Source organism: Dermacentor albipictus, chromosome 5, assembly GCF_038994185.2.
Source record: "Dermacentor albipictus isolate Rhodes 1998 colony chromosome 5, USDA_Dalb.pri_finalv2, whole genome shotgun sequence".
Classification (NCBI taxonomy): domain Eukaryota; kingdom Metazoa; phylum Arthropoda; class Arachnida; order Ixodida; family Ixodidae; genus Dermacentor; species Dermacentor albipictus.
The window spans coordinates 160658562-160675040 of NC_091825.1; the positions used below are offsets into that span (position 1 = coordinate 160658562).

The 16479-nt window shown below is 48.4% G+C and overlaps 1 protein-coding gene across 1 annotated transcript in view; it reads right to left on the bottom strand.

Annotated features, from left to right (window-relative positions):
* LOC135916350 (uncharacterized) overlaps positions 1-14078 on the bottom strand; it is a 70965-nt gene extending 56887 nt beyond the window's left edge. The window contains exon 1 of the mRNA XM_065449707.2: positions 14055-14078. The gene's annotated coding sequence lies outside the window, so the exon portion shown is untranslated. The remainder of the gene's footprint in view (positions 1-14054) is intronic.
* Positions 14079-16479: the final 2401 nt, after the last annotated feature.

The following is a 16479-nucleotide window of genomic DNA, read 5'->3' on the forward strand; positions in this document are numbered from 1 at the left end:
CGTACTCCAGGGTAGCGCATCGTACTGCTACCGAGTTGCAGCGACGCCTGCCAATCGAAGCTCGACCGACGTTACTATTGGGTAGCGTGGCGTTGTCGGCGGGCTGCAGGCATCCGGTAAACCATGGCGACCGGGCAAGGACGAGACGCTTTCTAGTGCGAAACTTGCACGGTTTCGCACTCAGGTCCGGTAATTGCAGACGCTTGTCCTTCTCTTTTGGGCGTTGCTGGTTCGCGGAAGTTCCCCTGTAGAGCTTGACAGTTCGAGTAAAGGGTCCCTCTAAAGTCGCACAGACACACACAATAGAGGCCTGAAAATACTGCGGGGCTTCCGCCAGACCGGCAGACACTCGAGATGACCATGGCGAATTAGGAAGTCACGCTTCATTTCGACGAGGCATAGTGGGTGAAAGTCCTTTCTACACGAGGTGCTAGACGCCAGCCGTAACACTACCGCCAAAGCGTATTACGCGGACGCGTTGGACATGCTGAAAAGACGGTTCGGCGACAAGAAGCGATTGGAGCAGGAATATTCTTCAAAGCTTCGAAGGCTCACTACTGTGCGTTTTTCTAATGAAGTGACAAAACTGCGAAAGCTGCGAGATCAGTTGCTCCTTAACATGCGAGGACTGGAGGTGCTTGTCGTTAGCAAGTTGTCTTTCTCCTCGAAGCTACGCGACCTTCTGCTCAGGGTAATGCCACATGACATCGTCGTAACGTATCACAGATCTTGCACTGCCCAATACTGACCCAATGCTACCCATGCTGACCCAACGGTCAGCATGGCACGAAATTAGAGCGTCTCCTTCAGTTCATCTCTATTGAACTAGAAAGTCCAGAAAAGAATGACTTTGGGAATCAAAAAGGGGATACGACGAGGCGGCTCATCCTCGAGACAATAAGAGTCGTCGCTGTCACAGTGCGGTCCCAACGTCATCTGTGCTTCATAACTAAGCTTCCAAAATCCCTCCAGATACGGGCTGCACTTTGCAAGCCAACGCAGCATTTGGCGGAGTCCTGCCGTACAGACCTACCGCTGTCAGAGTACAAGAAGTTTCTTTCCACCGACATGCGGTGCTTTCGATGTACCAGTAGAGGTCACCGTGCAAGGGGTTGCCGACGGAGAATTGCGTGCTCCGGCTGCAGAGGTCGTCATGCGTCCAGTATTTGCAACCCAGATAAGATAAACCTAAAGGCCCACGAAGATGTGAAAAGCAGCAGTACGACGGTATGTGCAGCTGCAACTAAGAGCAACGAAAGGGGTGACACTTTGACATGCGTGCTTCTACAGCCTTTCCGAGCATGGGCAGTGACCGATTATTCGTGTCGTTATATCACAGGCGTGTTAGATAGAGGAAGTGAACGCATGTTCGTAGCAGAAGCTCTTTCGAAGTTGAGGTGTATTGGATTTGCTACCATACCAATCAACACTTTCGCGAATGTTAGCAGTTGCACAACGAAAAGACTTCGCATCGTCGAACGTCACCTCCGAAATCAGCATTCCGACGTGGAAGTTACATTGAGAGCCATCGAGATACCCCCCATTCGCCAAGACATATGAGCCGGCACGATGACTTCGTTGTTCGTCACACCGTTCAGGAAAACTAGACACGATATCGCCTATGAACTGATTCACCCGTCCATTGAGAGAAAACGGAATAAGTGTGCTGATGACTCGGAACAGATGTGAGCGTTCATGACAGGTGAACACTCGAAACCTGGAAACCAGGAAACATTCATTGCTATGAACTCAAAGTTCGGATGGACCTTTCAAGGGTGCACCGAGTACTCGTCGTCAAAGGGAGTAAACTCCCGAGTCATAGTATGCGTGTTGAAGACGCACGTAGAGGTCGATGATGAGTTAATCCGTTCATTTTCGGAACTGGAGAGTATGGGTATCTCCGATACTGCCAACAAGAAAATTAAGATGAGCTCAACTAGGCAGCACTTCGAGAAAAAGACAGAGCTACCAGGTGGCAGATACGAAGCGTCATTGCCTTGGAAAACCGGGTTTGAGCTGTGTGATAACAAGTAAGTCGCCGTTACCAATCTAAAGAAACTTTTGAGCCGCTTGTGCAGCAAGGAGGCTCTTCCACATACTTACGACGCCACGATTCGTGACCATCTATTAGCCGGTCATGCGGAAGTTGTAAAAGACCCACTTCGAAATCCGGCGAAGGTATATTACATGCCACATAAAGAAGTTATCCGAGAACAAGCGCTGACAACAAAGGTACGAGTCGTCTTCGACGCGTCGTCAGGAACACGGGGATGCAAAACACTTAACGAGTGCTTGGAAAAGGGCGACAACTTATATCAGGACCTCGTCAAAATGTTATTGCGCTTTTGGACGCACCCCACCGCCATAATGGCAGATATGGAGAAAGCCTTCCTTCAGATTTCGATTCAAGAAGATAGAAATGCCTTTCGATTTCCGTGGTTCGAAGAAGGGGATGTTGCCGAGTTTCCGCATAAGGACGCATAAGAATGGAGGATGATCAGAGTACCTTCTGGAGCAACATGCAGCTCATTTCTGCTGCAGCAACTATTCACCGCGTAAGAAGAGCGCCACCAAGTATGTCTTCGACCACCAAGACCTTGGTCGATTCGTTTTACGTCGATGATTTAGTTACAGGAGCTGATACGGAGGACGAAGCTGCACACTTTTGCAGAGAGGTGCAAGAGCTCTTGCTCTCCGCAGGAATGACTCTTCGCTGTGGACGACAAACTCTAGTGAGCTTATGAGCACATTGGAAAGCGATCACAGCCTAACCAGTCAAGAAATGGTTGTACTTCGTGAAGCCTCAGTAAAGTACTGGGTATTGTTTGGAGTCCCTAGAGCGATGAGTACAGCTTCTCGATGGAAAATCTTCTTGGCTTTCTTAAAGAAAAATCAGACGCGAACGGGTTAGTCCTACAAGCAACATCAAGAGTGTTCGATCGGATGGGACGCATCGCGCCGTATACGGTGTCCGCACGAATATTGTTTCAAAAGATCTGGACCCATGGAATTGACTAGGACGAATGTCTGCCCGCAAATTTACGAACAGAATGGCAAGACTGGGTGAGCCAGTTGACAAAGCTGCACTCAATTAAGGTACTGCGTTACATCGGCATCAGCAATGTGAAACTGCCCTACGTACTTGAAGTGCACGTTTTTTGCGATGAAGGTCAATTCGCATACACCGCAGTGGTCTACGTTGTGACTGACCGAACAAGACGACCCCAGCTACTCATCGCAAAGTCGCGCGTTGCTCTAATCAAGGCGGTAACTTTGCCTCGTCTAGAACTTCTGGGAATATTAAGTGCCGCAAGGTTGATGAGCTTCGTATCCAGCGCGCTTACGGACTTCCAGGGCTACACTATGTGGACGGATTCGATAATAATATTATCGTAGCTTAGAGGCGATGCATAGAAATGGAAACAATCCGTTCCCAACAGTCACTGAAATCCAAGAGCGAACCGAGCCTTCCACTCAGAGGTACTACCCTGGTACTGAAAATCCTGCCGACCTGTTCACACGAGGTGTATCTGTTGACCAGATAGCTACAAGCAGCTTGTGGTGGCATGGACCTCACTGGCTTCAGGAACCTGAACACGTGTGGACATCACAACCACTACAAACAGAAGGCAACAAAGTCGTCTACTGTGAAAAGGTCGCTGTTCTGGCATCAATTATCACTGACGTCACGCTTCTACTGATTGTAATGGAGAGTTACAGCAGACTTGATAAGGTGCCGAGAGTTACAGCATGAGTACTGAGGTTCGTCAGTTGCAGCAGACATAATGGCAGCGTAGAGAGACTGGTCCCCTTCACGGCAGAGGAGCTATAGAGAGTCGAGCAATACTGGATGCGACAGGTACAAGATGTGTTTTTCAAAGCAGACATCAAAGCTGTCTCAGAAGGGCGTTCTATCGACATAACGTCACCCATGGCAGCCCTCAAACCCTTCCAAGACGAAGATAGGATATTTCGGGTTGGTGGCCGCTTAATGCGGATGGAACCTCCGGAAGGCGTCAAGCATCCGATTATACTGGCGAGCAATCCCCACTTTTCAAAGCTAAGAGCAATCAAAGCCCACTGCAATGTACTTCACGGAGGTGTGCGAGATACACTGACGCAGATTGAAGAGCGCTTCTGGATGTGCAAAGCACGAAGCTTGGTGAAGAAATCAACCAGGGAATGTTGCTTGTGCGAACGTTCCACCGTTCCACCAGGCAACGCTCCAGTAGTTCCACTCGCAAAGCATCGGGTAACACAAGCATACGCGTTTGGAGTGGTCGGAATAGACTTGGTGGGACCTCTCTTCGTAAGGACACCCTTAGGAGAGACGAATAGCTGCATTGCTCTATTCACGTGCGCAGCATCAAGAGCAATCCACTTAGAATTTGTGTCCAGCATGACATCTGAAGCATTCTTGATGTTCTTGAGTCGCTTTTGTGCCCGACGAGGCCTCCCCTAGGTCATCTATTCTGACAATGCGAGGGCCTTCAAGAAAATGTCAGGACATCTGCAAAAACATTGCAAAATGTCGCTAGAAGATGATGTCGCCTGACACCTGAGCAGTAAAGGCATCAAATGGAAGTTTATTGTGCCAAACACTCCATGGTGGGCTGGATGGTGACAGCGGCCTGTAAGAATTGTAGAGACACCGCTTCGCAAGATTCCTCAGAGAGCCTGCCTCAAATCCGAAGAACTCATGACAGTACTCGCAGAAGTTGAAGCCGTCGTAAATTCTAGTCCACTTACTTTCATTGAAGTCGAGGGTTTGACGAAAACTCGTCTGGCGAGGAAAGAACACCGCTGAATAAACGTACACTCGCCAACTGGAAAAAATTCAAAACACAGATTGACGTTTCAGCGCCGGACTTTCATTGAGTCGGAAGACGAAGAACCATGACTCCGGCTGATCTATTGATAGGTCGTAGGTTCACGACGACACCACAAGGCAACATGGAGGAACCGCGGAGGTATCAATGAGTATGGTGGCTGTCCGGAGACTGCAGTACAGAATACGCTTGACCGAAAACATTTCGGGTGTGGAAGACGACGACGTTTCCACGCAGACGTGGTTTCCTTGTGTTCCTTGGAAATTGCTCGACAGCAAAGAAAATCTCGCCCTTATCCGGATACGAAGCTCATCGGAAGCCTATGGGGACCTGTGGACTCTGGTGAGGACTCTTCTTTGCCTTGTCCTACTGATCCTGCTCGTCTGATAGACTCAAAACAAGCACGGTTGGCGCTTAGGCTTAGTGCGGCCGAGCCGCCGCGCTCGCCCGACGAAGAAGAAGTGTTTGTGCCAGATGTGAGCTCCTCATCTGTACCTTCCACTGGACTGCTGCGCGTGACAACATCCATGCCAACCATGCAGCCGAAGTGTGCATCCGATAGCTCGAATACCCAAGATGAAACCCCGAAGGACAGTCCTCTTCGTGATGTGAATGTGAACCTATCCGCAGTCGTGCCGACGGACACTGGTGACCCTATGGACGTGCAGCCGTCTGGCGGTTCGACGAATGCAGCCAAGCGAGGTCCCCCTATCAACGTGCTTCAACAGACGCCATCGCATCGGAGCAACCGGCAAAAAAGGTAAGGGCCACCCCAGACTATTCCTCCACGGCCTCCCCTACGCCCGCTCCCTCTCAGTCTTACCCAACGCCCACCCCTTCTCAATCATATCGAGTTCACATACGGCCCCTTTCATGCTACGACATAACTTCAGTAGCCACAAAATATGTCCAAAGGGTCATCGACCAATCTCTTGAAACCACCGGATACAAAGGGTTCGCAGCATATAAATCTACCAACTCGATCACTGTGCACTTGGCATCTCTCAGTGATGTGCAGAAAATGTGCACTTTAACATCTATCCCGCTGTCAGAAGATCAACACCTGCCTGTGCAGTGCTACTTTGCATCGGGCCCTAATATACAGAGATGTGTTGTCTATGGCATTGACCCAGAAGACACCCCTGAGATAATATGTCGTGAATTGACCTCCACGACACACAGGGTACTCGCAGCTAGATTCATGGGCAAAAGCCGTACATGCTTAGTGACGGTACAGGGCCCTCAATGTATCCCAGAACGGTTTTATTACTATGGGTGCATATTGCGACCTAAACCATACCTCCCTCGAGCAATATTCTGCTACCGCTGCTTTCAACGTGGACACATGCAGGCATTTTGCCCACAGCGTACTATTGATCCAGAAAAGCTCACACCGGAAGGCCAACCACGATATCGATGTGGCTTATGTAAATCTGATGAGCACGATTTGACAAGCACAAATTGTCCGACTAAACAGAAGGCCACAATCCGGATACGAAAGGCTATACCAAAAACGACTATAGTAACAACACACAATCGTTATGAGGTTCTTGCAGAAGAGCCAGAGATGCTCCTGGCAGAAGAAGAAAAAGCCCCAGAAACACAACTGTATTCTTCTGTTCTTAAACGTGGCAAGCAGTCGCAGACAAAGAAACAGAAATTACCGGAACCTCTGCATCAGTCAGATGATGACCATGATGACATTGACGCTCGGATAGACGCACTGGCCAGAGAGATTGAGCGACTACGCAAACATAAAGAATTGGTAATTCTGCGTCGTCAGAAAATAGAACCGACACGGGACGCTTCAACCACTGCTAATGCCACCGTTACGCCTGGATCCCGTCCGGCACCACAGGTCAACCAAGCTGTTTGGACAGCAGTTTTAGATCAACTTGCTCAGCTAACGTTGCTCATTCAGAATTGCCTGCATCATGGCTAATTCTCTGCAGCAGCTGTCACAGGATGGAATTCTACAGTGGAATTGTCGGGGCCTAAACTCCAAGTTAGGAGAAATTAAAACCAAGCTTCAATACAATAAGCTACATGTGTGGGCACTGCTTATTCAAGAGCATAATAAGCTATGCTCCATATCCAATTTTAATGGGTACCATAACCCATCTATTAGAGATAGACGTGCTACTACAATGGCTTCAGCTCCGGGAAAAGCTGCAGTTTATGTATCATCGCATATTGCTCACACAGTGATTGACCTGGAGCCATGGTGTAGTGGTAATCAAGAAGTTGTCGGGGTTCTGACACGACCAGTGAAGACTCCTGTCATTCTAGTGTCATTCTACGCCAGACCGCAGCGCACACGTTTGAACTTGGGGTGGATAGCCCATCTCCGGTCTACGTACCCGGGAATTCCTATTCTCGTGGGTGGAGACTTCAATGCCCCAAATACAGAATGGGGGTACAAGTACAACTCCCGAAGAGGATACCAAGTTAAAAACCTCATGAGCGATGCCACTTTTACACTGCTGAACCATCATGCTGTGGCTACCTGTACTGTACCCGCAGTATCTAGAACAAACGCCCCAGACCTCACGTGGTGGTTGGGTCCTGGAATGCCGCAGTGGCGGGTGGAACCAGATACATGGGGCAGTGATCATATGCCAATAATAATTGGTTTGCACAGAACGTGCATAAAGAAAATTCGACGACGAGTAACAGTTACGCATTGGGATAAGTTTCGGGAATCATCGATTGATAAAGTACCCTCAGAGCCCTCAGAAATTCTTCCCGCTTTGAAAGAACTGCTACGGAGGAACACCACTGTAACCACAGTTGACGAGGAACAACCTCAACCGGACCTCACCCTTTTGCAACTTTGGGCAAAGCGACGTCAGGCAGAATTGTATGCGTCGAGAAATCCCGATGCACCAGGTAGCCGTGCACGTGCTAACCATATAGCGGCGAAGGCGCGTCAGCACGAAAAGCAACTTTCTCGACGACGATGGTATGAGTGGTGCGAGAATCTTGGATTGGGCATTGGAAACAGAGCACTTTGGCGCACGTTCCGGTCAATGGAACGCGGTCATAAGCCACCTGACCCTGCAGCGAGCGTTAGGTTAGCGATGCAGAGTTCGCCGCATCAATTTGCAGAACACGCTGCTAGAGCGTTTTTCCCGAAATACGATCAAGCGTCACCTATAAACTGCCCCGACATTGATGAGTCTGACACAGCCTCCAAATCCGATATATCCAGCCCTTTCAGCATGGCCGAACTAATAGCGGCGATTGAAACTTCGAAGCAACGAGCAACACCTGGTCCCGATGGTATTCCTTATGAGGTTTTCAAGAACATGGAAGGAGCAGCTCTCGACGCACTTCTTCAGGCTATTAATAAAGTATGGGAGACTGGAAACGTTCCACCTGATTGGAAGCACTCAATTGTTGTCGCGATTCCGAAACCAGGAAAGTCTCCAAATAGCCTGCAATCTTTACGCCCAATTTCACTAACCTCAACTGTCTGCAAACTCGCTGAAAAGATGCTGGCCACACGAGTTTCCTGGTGGCTTGAACGCCACGATAAATATCATCCTGCTCAAATTGGATTCCGTTCTTACTTGGGAACTGAAGACGGACTTTCTATCTTATCAGACGATGTTTTACAGGTTTCTCCACACAGTCACGCTGTGCGCACGGTAGTAGCAACAGACATAACGAAAGCTTATGACAATATAGACCATGAAATCATTATATCCAACCTCATCGACCTGGGACTTCCACCGCGGGTGATAAGATTCATCTACTCATTCCTTCAGAATCGCACATTTTCGATTAGAGTAGGTGGAAGGCAAGAAGGATACTTCACATCGAACAGAGGAGTCCCACAAGGTTCGGTTCTGGCTCCTCTTCTCTTCAACGTTGCTCTAATACCTCTAGCCTGGCAACTACATCGGATTCCAGATGTGAGGTTCTTAATCTATGCAGATGACGTCACTTTGTGGTCCGTGCATAAAGATATATCTAGACAAACTCAACAGCTTCAAGAAGCCCTTGATGTGCTGAACAACTACGCTCGGAAAGCAGGATTGGACATTTCCGCCCAAAAATCAAGCTATGTTGTGGTGGCCAACAAGAAAGGACGCACAAGAATCACGCAGCACCCCTTTACATTTAGACTCGGCGCAGTGACAATCCCTGAGGCTTCTGAGGTCCGCATACTGGGTCTCGATATTCACCAATCCGGCAGTGGTGCACACTGGCTCCGTAAAACCAGACAGAGTTCGACAAAAACACTTCACCTTATTCGTCGCATTGCAGCAAAAGCAGCTGGAGCTCGTACTGACGTAGCTCGACGGTTGGTGCGTGCAGTCTTGCAGCCACGAATTTTATATCAAGCACAATTTCAACGGCTGACGTTGGCACAGCTGGCACAGTTGGAGACGATTAATCGCGATGCTATGCGCACAATCACAGCACTGCCCCGCATCACTCCGATACCAGCCCTACAGGAACATGCCCAGCTCAACACAATTGCAGAGCTAATTTTGCAACGTGAAAAAGCACGTGAAATAAAAAAGCAACTTATTCCGGCTGTCGCTGCGCTGCATGCTCATTTTCACCGCGGCTCTCGGATTGACAATCAGCCCTATCCAATGCCTCCCTGGGAATTCACCAGCATCACAACTAATAAGCCAACGAAGTTACGACGCAGCGATACAACAGGTACTATTGACGAACACAACATCGTCGATGCATCATGCGTTAACACCTGCAAAGTTTATACGGATGCTGCCATTCTCCCAGACGGCGGAAGGACATCATTCTTGAGTACTACGCATAATTTCATCAGCGGCCACCAGCGCTATTTATCTACGGAAGCCAGCGCTCTAGTAATGGAACTTCAAGCCATCCACGACGCTGTGCAAGATGCGACATCTAAGCTGCCTACCATGAAGCAACTAGACATCTTCACGGATTCTTTAGCGGCTATTCAGGAACTCAAGAAGGTCGATAAGGCGATGGAAATCTGCGAGAGCATACACACTATGAATAGTAAGACAGCTACTTGCGTCAAGGTACACTGGATTCGAGGCCATTCAGCGAACCCTCACAACATTGCTGCTGACCAGCAGGCACACTGCCCTCCTAATCCTGATCCTCCCCCTATTCCCCTCCCACCCCAACCCCGTAACTCGCTGCGAGCCCGTAAAAATGTTCTCCGGCAGGACACACGCGCTCTTATCCCACCGTGTGTCTGCTCCCTCCCCCTTCACCTTACTAGGGCGGAGGAAGTTGTGCTTAGGAGGCTTCGGGCCGGGGTGGCCCTTACACCGGCTGTTGTCTCAAGGTGGAACTGGTCGAATTTGCCACTGGGTGCTACGTGTCCATACTGCTCCGTTCCTGTGGTGGAATCAGATGCATACCACCTAATATGGACATGTACGGGTTTACGATCGGAACGCTCGCGTCTCCTACTGCAAGCCGGCCTCCGCTACAGTGCGACAACCAGCTATGACCGCTGGATACATGATAACAGATTTCACAAAACACTGCTTCAATTCATACACAACACAGGCCTCACAGCACACATATAATACACATATACGCTACAACAATTATGCCTTAAGGGCAAGCCTTCATCGCAATAAAAAAAAAAGAAAACATTTCGAAAAGATAGACTAAAGAGTACTTACTCCAACTTAGATCATCACACTTCTGTGACAAATGGGGCAAGACAAAATTAAGGAAGGCGATGTTGTACTTAATGTACATGCCGAAAACCTTTCACGTCAAATGTGGGAACTCGCAAGGGTGATAGAAGTCTGCGGAGGATAAGATGGACACGTTCGCTCTTGCAAAATAAAGCGACAAGACGGCCTCGTGACAACAAGGGCCATCCAAATACTGTATCTGCCAGAACTACCGTCATGACCGCACTTCACGGTCAGGAATGTGTTGAATTTCCCGAACTATTCCCACATGAAAGAAGAAGACGATCTTCGGGCCCGAGAGCGCGTTCGAAGAGAGGCCGGGGGCCATCTTTTACGTTCTAGGCTCAGATGGACGCTAGTATACGCCCGAGTCTGAAGCCGGTGTCGGCTGTTCCGTGTGCCACATATCCTGTACTACAGCATGTGCACCTACATCTGTATACCACATAACTACGCTACTAAATTTCTTCATTCTCAGTACACATTTCTTTTTTTCTGCGGCTTTCGTTGCTTTTTTTAATTCTTATTATTTTCGTACGAACTCTGTGTTACGCCATGCTCCCTTAACGCAATCAATGGCGCGAGCGCATCAATGGCTCCGTCTTCGTAGTTCTTACATCGGCCTCCCCAATTTGCCAAGAACGGACATAAATTTCCAAATCTGAAAGTAATTGTAACACATCGCAACAGCATTAATGCTTCCAGATAGTAGCACAGCGCTGAGAATTTTCACTGTGTGGGCGGCTGCAGTGCATATGAAATCTCAATTTTTCAATTCGTAAGCAATTCTATGCTTACCCAATGAGGAAACCCGTCCGTCCGGGATGCAAGACGATCGCTTTCAAGAAATAGGCCGCAGAAGCGAGCGAATTCACTTTCATGCTGCCTCTTGCTTCAACGCGAACTAAGCGACGACAACATAGCGCACACGAAGTTATGAGGCACACGACGTTATGAGCGCTCGGCGCACTGTGTCCCCATCGCAGATCGCTTTCAAGATAGTGCCTTCGCGTCTTGCTTCAGTGTAAACTAAGCGGCTAGAACACAGGGCCACGAGGCCGCGCCATACGCAGCCGCTGCGGGAGTACGGTTGATATCGGTTGACAACGGTTCGACGCGGACGAATAAGGCGCTAAATAGCGATACTGGCTTATAACGATCGGAACGTAATCGGCGCACCTGGCACCGCCACCTGCAGCAGTTTGCTTACGTCAACAATTCAACTTGCGCCTCCGTCTGCAGCAGTTCATGTCGCCGCAGCGCTGTTGCTCATACTGGTCGGATCAAGTTTCTTAAAATTGATAATGACACCGGGCTGCGTGAAGTTGAGCCAATGGCACAGTGCTTACGCATACTTCCAGGGGAGTTTCTGCGTGAATTCTTTTCCTTCTCTTACAATCTTTTTCTTACTTCTTTTACTAGGTTGGCTACACTGCCCAGTGCAGTGTGCACCCGTTCCAGCGTTGAGCGTCGACGTAACCGAGCTAACAGCACATCGAAGGATGAACGAGCGAACGCGGAATGCAGCGGGGGATGAAAGACAGAGATAGCGAACAGAGCGCGAGGAGGAAAGCAAAGGAGGAGGAGGGTGTGGCGAAAGCGCAAGAAAAGCGTTGTGCCGCACAAGCAAGGCTCTGCGGCGAGGACCGCTACGATATATGGAGCCACAGTAGCGCGCCGTCGTCTGTTCACCGATGGCATGTGGCGAGCGCGTCCACCAACACCATGTATAGAAACAAATTCGCTGCATGGGCGAAGGTCTGTATACGGCAGCTGCTGTGAATCGCGCCCACGCGTCACCCACGCGCTGCCTCTCAGGGTCTCCCGATTCACGAGGCAGTCGCGCCACACTTCGCTCCGTTTGCAATGTGTCACACGAGACACATTGTCCGCGCCAGCCAATATATCGCGAAATGAAAAGATGTATAGAGCTGCGCTCTGGTATAGCATTAGGGAGTATCGTAATCGTCAGTGATTTTTTTTTATTTGCATTTCTTCCTCTCTCACCCACGCAGACTAAAATATTACCTTTGGAAGAAAAAAGTTAGTAATATAAACGAACCACATATTAAAAGGAAGTTTTAGCTCGGGGGCCCCTATCTAAATAGATGAGAAAGGGGAAATCGTTTTTCTCGGCAACACCCGCACTAAATTTGATGGGGTTAGTTGCTTTTATAAGACAAAAGTTTATAATCTCGTGACTATTGCTAGCGGATTCATTACTTAATCTGTCAATATTTTCATAAATATTGTTGAAAACCGCAAATTTTCAGAAAACGAGACTATGAAGTTTAGAACTCTAACTCAGCAATAAAAAACGATATCACAATTATGTAAATTGTATCAAATATTACATCCAAAGCAGAAAAATTGAGGTATTATATTATATGGCTTTCAAGTTGACCACTAATATGTGAGTAGGACTTTTGCAAAACAATTGCGAACAATGTAACAAATTCACGTAAGTTGTAAATTTATAAACCAAATTTGTCGCTTTGGATGCTCTAACTGGTGCAGTTTACATAATTGCGATATCTGTTCTTAGTACAGAGCTACGAACTTGTAAACTTTGTGCTTACATTTTTTTCACAGTTACCAATTTTTGAAAATTCTGAACAATTTTTGAACATTCGGGCACAAACTGAGAATTCCGCTTCCAACAGTCACTGGAATTTAACATTCTCTCTCAATTGCAACAAACTTGATTAAAATCGGTCCAGTGGTTATCTAAGAAAAGCGTTTCTGCGTTTTACATGTATTTGAATAGGCGGCATCGGAGTTTGGCCCGAGCTGAAGCTTCCTCTTAAGAGCAATATTACAATGTATGGTCCTTCTTTCTCAAGGGGAACAAAGCTGTACCGCACTAATTTTGTTGTTGAAGAGACCGCGACACTTAGCACGTCTGCATAAATAAGTAACCCAACACGGGTGCCTTCATTTACTCGGTGTAGTGTATCAGCACAGATATCAGCACAGATACATGCTGCAAGAAATCAATACAGATAACAAATATCAATAAACAAATAATAAAGTGTCGCAAAAATTTCAACTCTGCTGTAAAAAAAATCCACCAAAGCCCAGCTTACGATGAATGTCGACGTTAATGCGATTAGCATTGACGCAATGCAGCGACGCACCGTATTGCCACCGCAGAGACGCGTCATGCACGAGGCGTGTGTGCAGGTGCTCCTCTCTCGCGAATCGTTGTGGACACACTGTGCCACCTAACAGTATCGCCTCGAAGTACGCGCTTGGCATGAATTTAGAAATGATAGTCTGAATATATATGACGCGGGTTCGATTCCGCCTAGCACCGGATAAATTTTAAAGGATGGCTTCTTTTTTTTTTCGTTGAAGAGCGGTGAACATAGGTTATTTCTGCATTCAGCCATCCAAGCACCAACCAGTGGTGGCCCTGCTGGCAAGCCCAAGACCTGAGGACCAGCTACGCCTGGGGAACACGGCTAGGCTATCAGCACAGAGCCACGGCTACCTGGAATAGAGTGGCCGCCCCTCTTCAGGCATTAACAGCTTGGACGCCAAAATAAAGTTCACTCACTCACTCGTTGAACACATAGTGTGGCATGCCCAGTGATTCGAGTCCGTCCAACGGTTCGTTTCGAACTCGTTTCCAGCAGCCCGGCGCGCTGCCCAGTGGCCCACGTCGGCGGGGCCACCGACAGATAGATAGAGGAAAAAGCACAAGGTGTCCTAAGAATGCCAATCGTATTAATACGGGTGGTAGTCATTGCGCAAAACAAATGTGTCGTTTTTCTTGGGCGGTACAGAACGGCTATTCGCACTCTAATCTTTGCAGGTCGCCATTCCACAACCAGAACCATACAGGAGTGTCAACAACTGTCCGGTCTGAAATGGTCCCAAGACACCAGTGAGTGAATGTGTGCGTACGTGTGTGTTTGTGCATGTGTTTCGACATCGGTCATTAGCCTGATTTCAGTAATTACACTTCTACCTGACAAGAGTGTATCCAGACTTCCCTCGGCTACCTTGTCGTGCAGGCTTGCATACATACGTATCATGACGTCGGAAACCAATTTTTTACACAATTCTGATTACAAGACTATTTTGTTGCTCAAAGAACAGTTACACGAAGTGACTTCTGGCCCCATCTTGTCCTTCTTTTATCCTCCTTATTTTAAGTTATTTTATGTGCGTGCTCCCTTAGGCATGCAGGATGTAGCCCGAAAGGTGCGTAAGTTTTGAAGAGTTGCATACCTCGAGACCGGAGCAGTCTGTCGCTCGCGGCGCCATCGACCACGATAACAATGTCAGCCGCCCTCTTGACAACGGCACCGTTGCTGTAAGAGATGACGGGAAGCAGCAGGAACGCAAAAAGTGCGCCAAAGCGGCAGCAGGCGGTGGCGTCGCGGCATAACCCCGTGCCAGCCGGGGACAACATAGCACATGCTTGGTTCACACAAGTTGATCCCAAGACACTCACACGACGTAGCCGCGTTGTCAACGCTCCACAGTGCGTCAGTCACAAGAGCCGTAAAACTCGTCTTCAAGATCCGTTCGTGTTCCTTTGGGCAAAAAATAACGCGACTTCCACCTATACTTAGAATAACGTGATTTTCACGTGCTCAACTGGTAGTGCATTTTCAATAAAACAGTCCGTTATATTTGTGATAGATGGCGCGACAAGCTGTAAATGATAAAACAGTGTCATTACTGTTGTGTTGTAATTTTGGGAATGAGGTGTGAGGAGCGGTGCGACTGTCGTCAATAAAGAGAGATGAAAGGCGACTGGGGCCGACGGCACAGTACAGTCATGCGCACCTGCGATAGCCTTGGTCTGATAAGCAGCCGGAACACAAAAGCGGCAAAGAGAAAGAAAGGAGATTTGCTGATACACGGACGTCACGACGTTGATACACGTCAGGTGAGTGCAAGCGCGCGAAAAGAAAGAACCAGCCGTGTCCAGGGCGGAAAAAAAGCAAGCAATACGGAAACGACGTACACCGTTATATAGGGTGTCCCAGCTAAGTACACAACAGTGTAATAACTCCGTCTGCGGCGACGCTGAACATAAATAAGCAACATTCTGATAAGGAACACCGGAAGTTATCGACAGCAGAGAATAGTGGCAACGTTTTATCAGATACTCTAGAGAGCGGTGAGGAAGTACTATTTACACAAATAGGGCGCTAGAAAATCGAGCATTGGATTTGATGGCGTATGATAGCATAAAGTACGACAAAATAGCTTAAGAATAGGACATAAAAAAAATATGTCAGGGTAGGATAAGACATTAGGATATAGATCGGGCTCGTGTCATCTGACCAGACACAGGACTTTAAAAGATGGCTCGTGACCCCCAACCCCCTCCCATCACTTTCTACCTACTTACTAATGCCAGCAAACACAATATCTGCGGCTTCCCCGCATTACCGTGAGATGGAACAAGCGGCGATATCCGGCTTCCTTTCCTGCGCTTTGCCCCAAGGCTTGCACTTCCGATTCTGCAGGTAAGCCCAGTTTATTGCCTTCGGAAATTTTGACTACCTATGCACGGCTCTCGGTGAGCCCGATATTTTCCTACGCACTTTAGGCTCGTCTCCGCACTGCCTTGCACTCTGACATGTCACGTGTTCGACACGGTATGCTGCGCGCGCACAGCACGCACTTTCGCCAGGCACTATACTGGCGCGTACTGAAACCTGGCGCCCATACGCTTAGTTATGTGCAGTTCATCAAACTGAGTTCGATGGTTCCCGGTATACATAACAGTAGTGATTAATCCTAATTAGCAACGGTGCAGTTAAATCCACTACAAGGCACAGCCAAGAGACCTTCGATTATCGCTGTTTTGTACCAATCAACCCACTAGCCGTCCTCGACTGCGTCTTTTCCTTGAGCGCATTATTTCTCTTGCAACAATGTACGGCGCATCCCGGTTAAGACGCAGCAAATTTTTAACCTTTTATTCAGCCGGATCATTCGCTGCAATGCGGCTGAAAGCA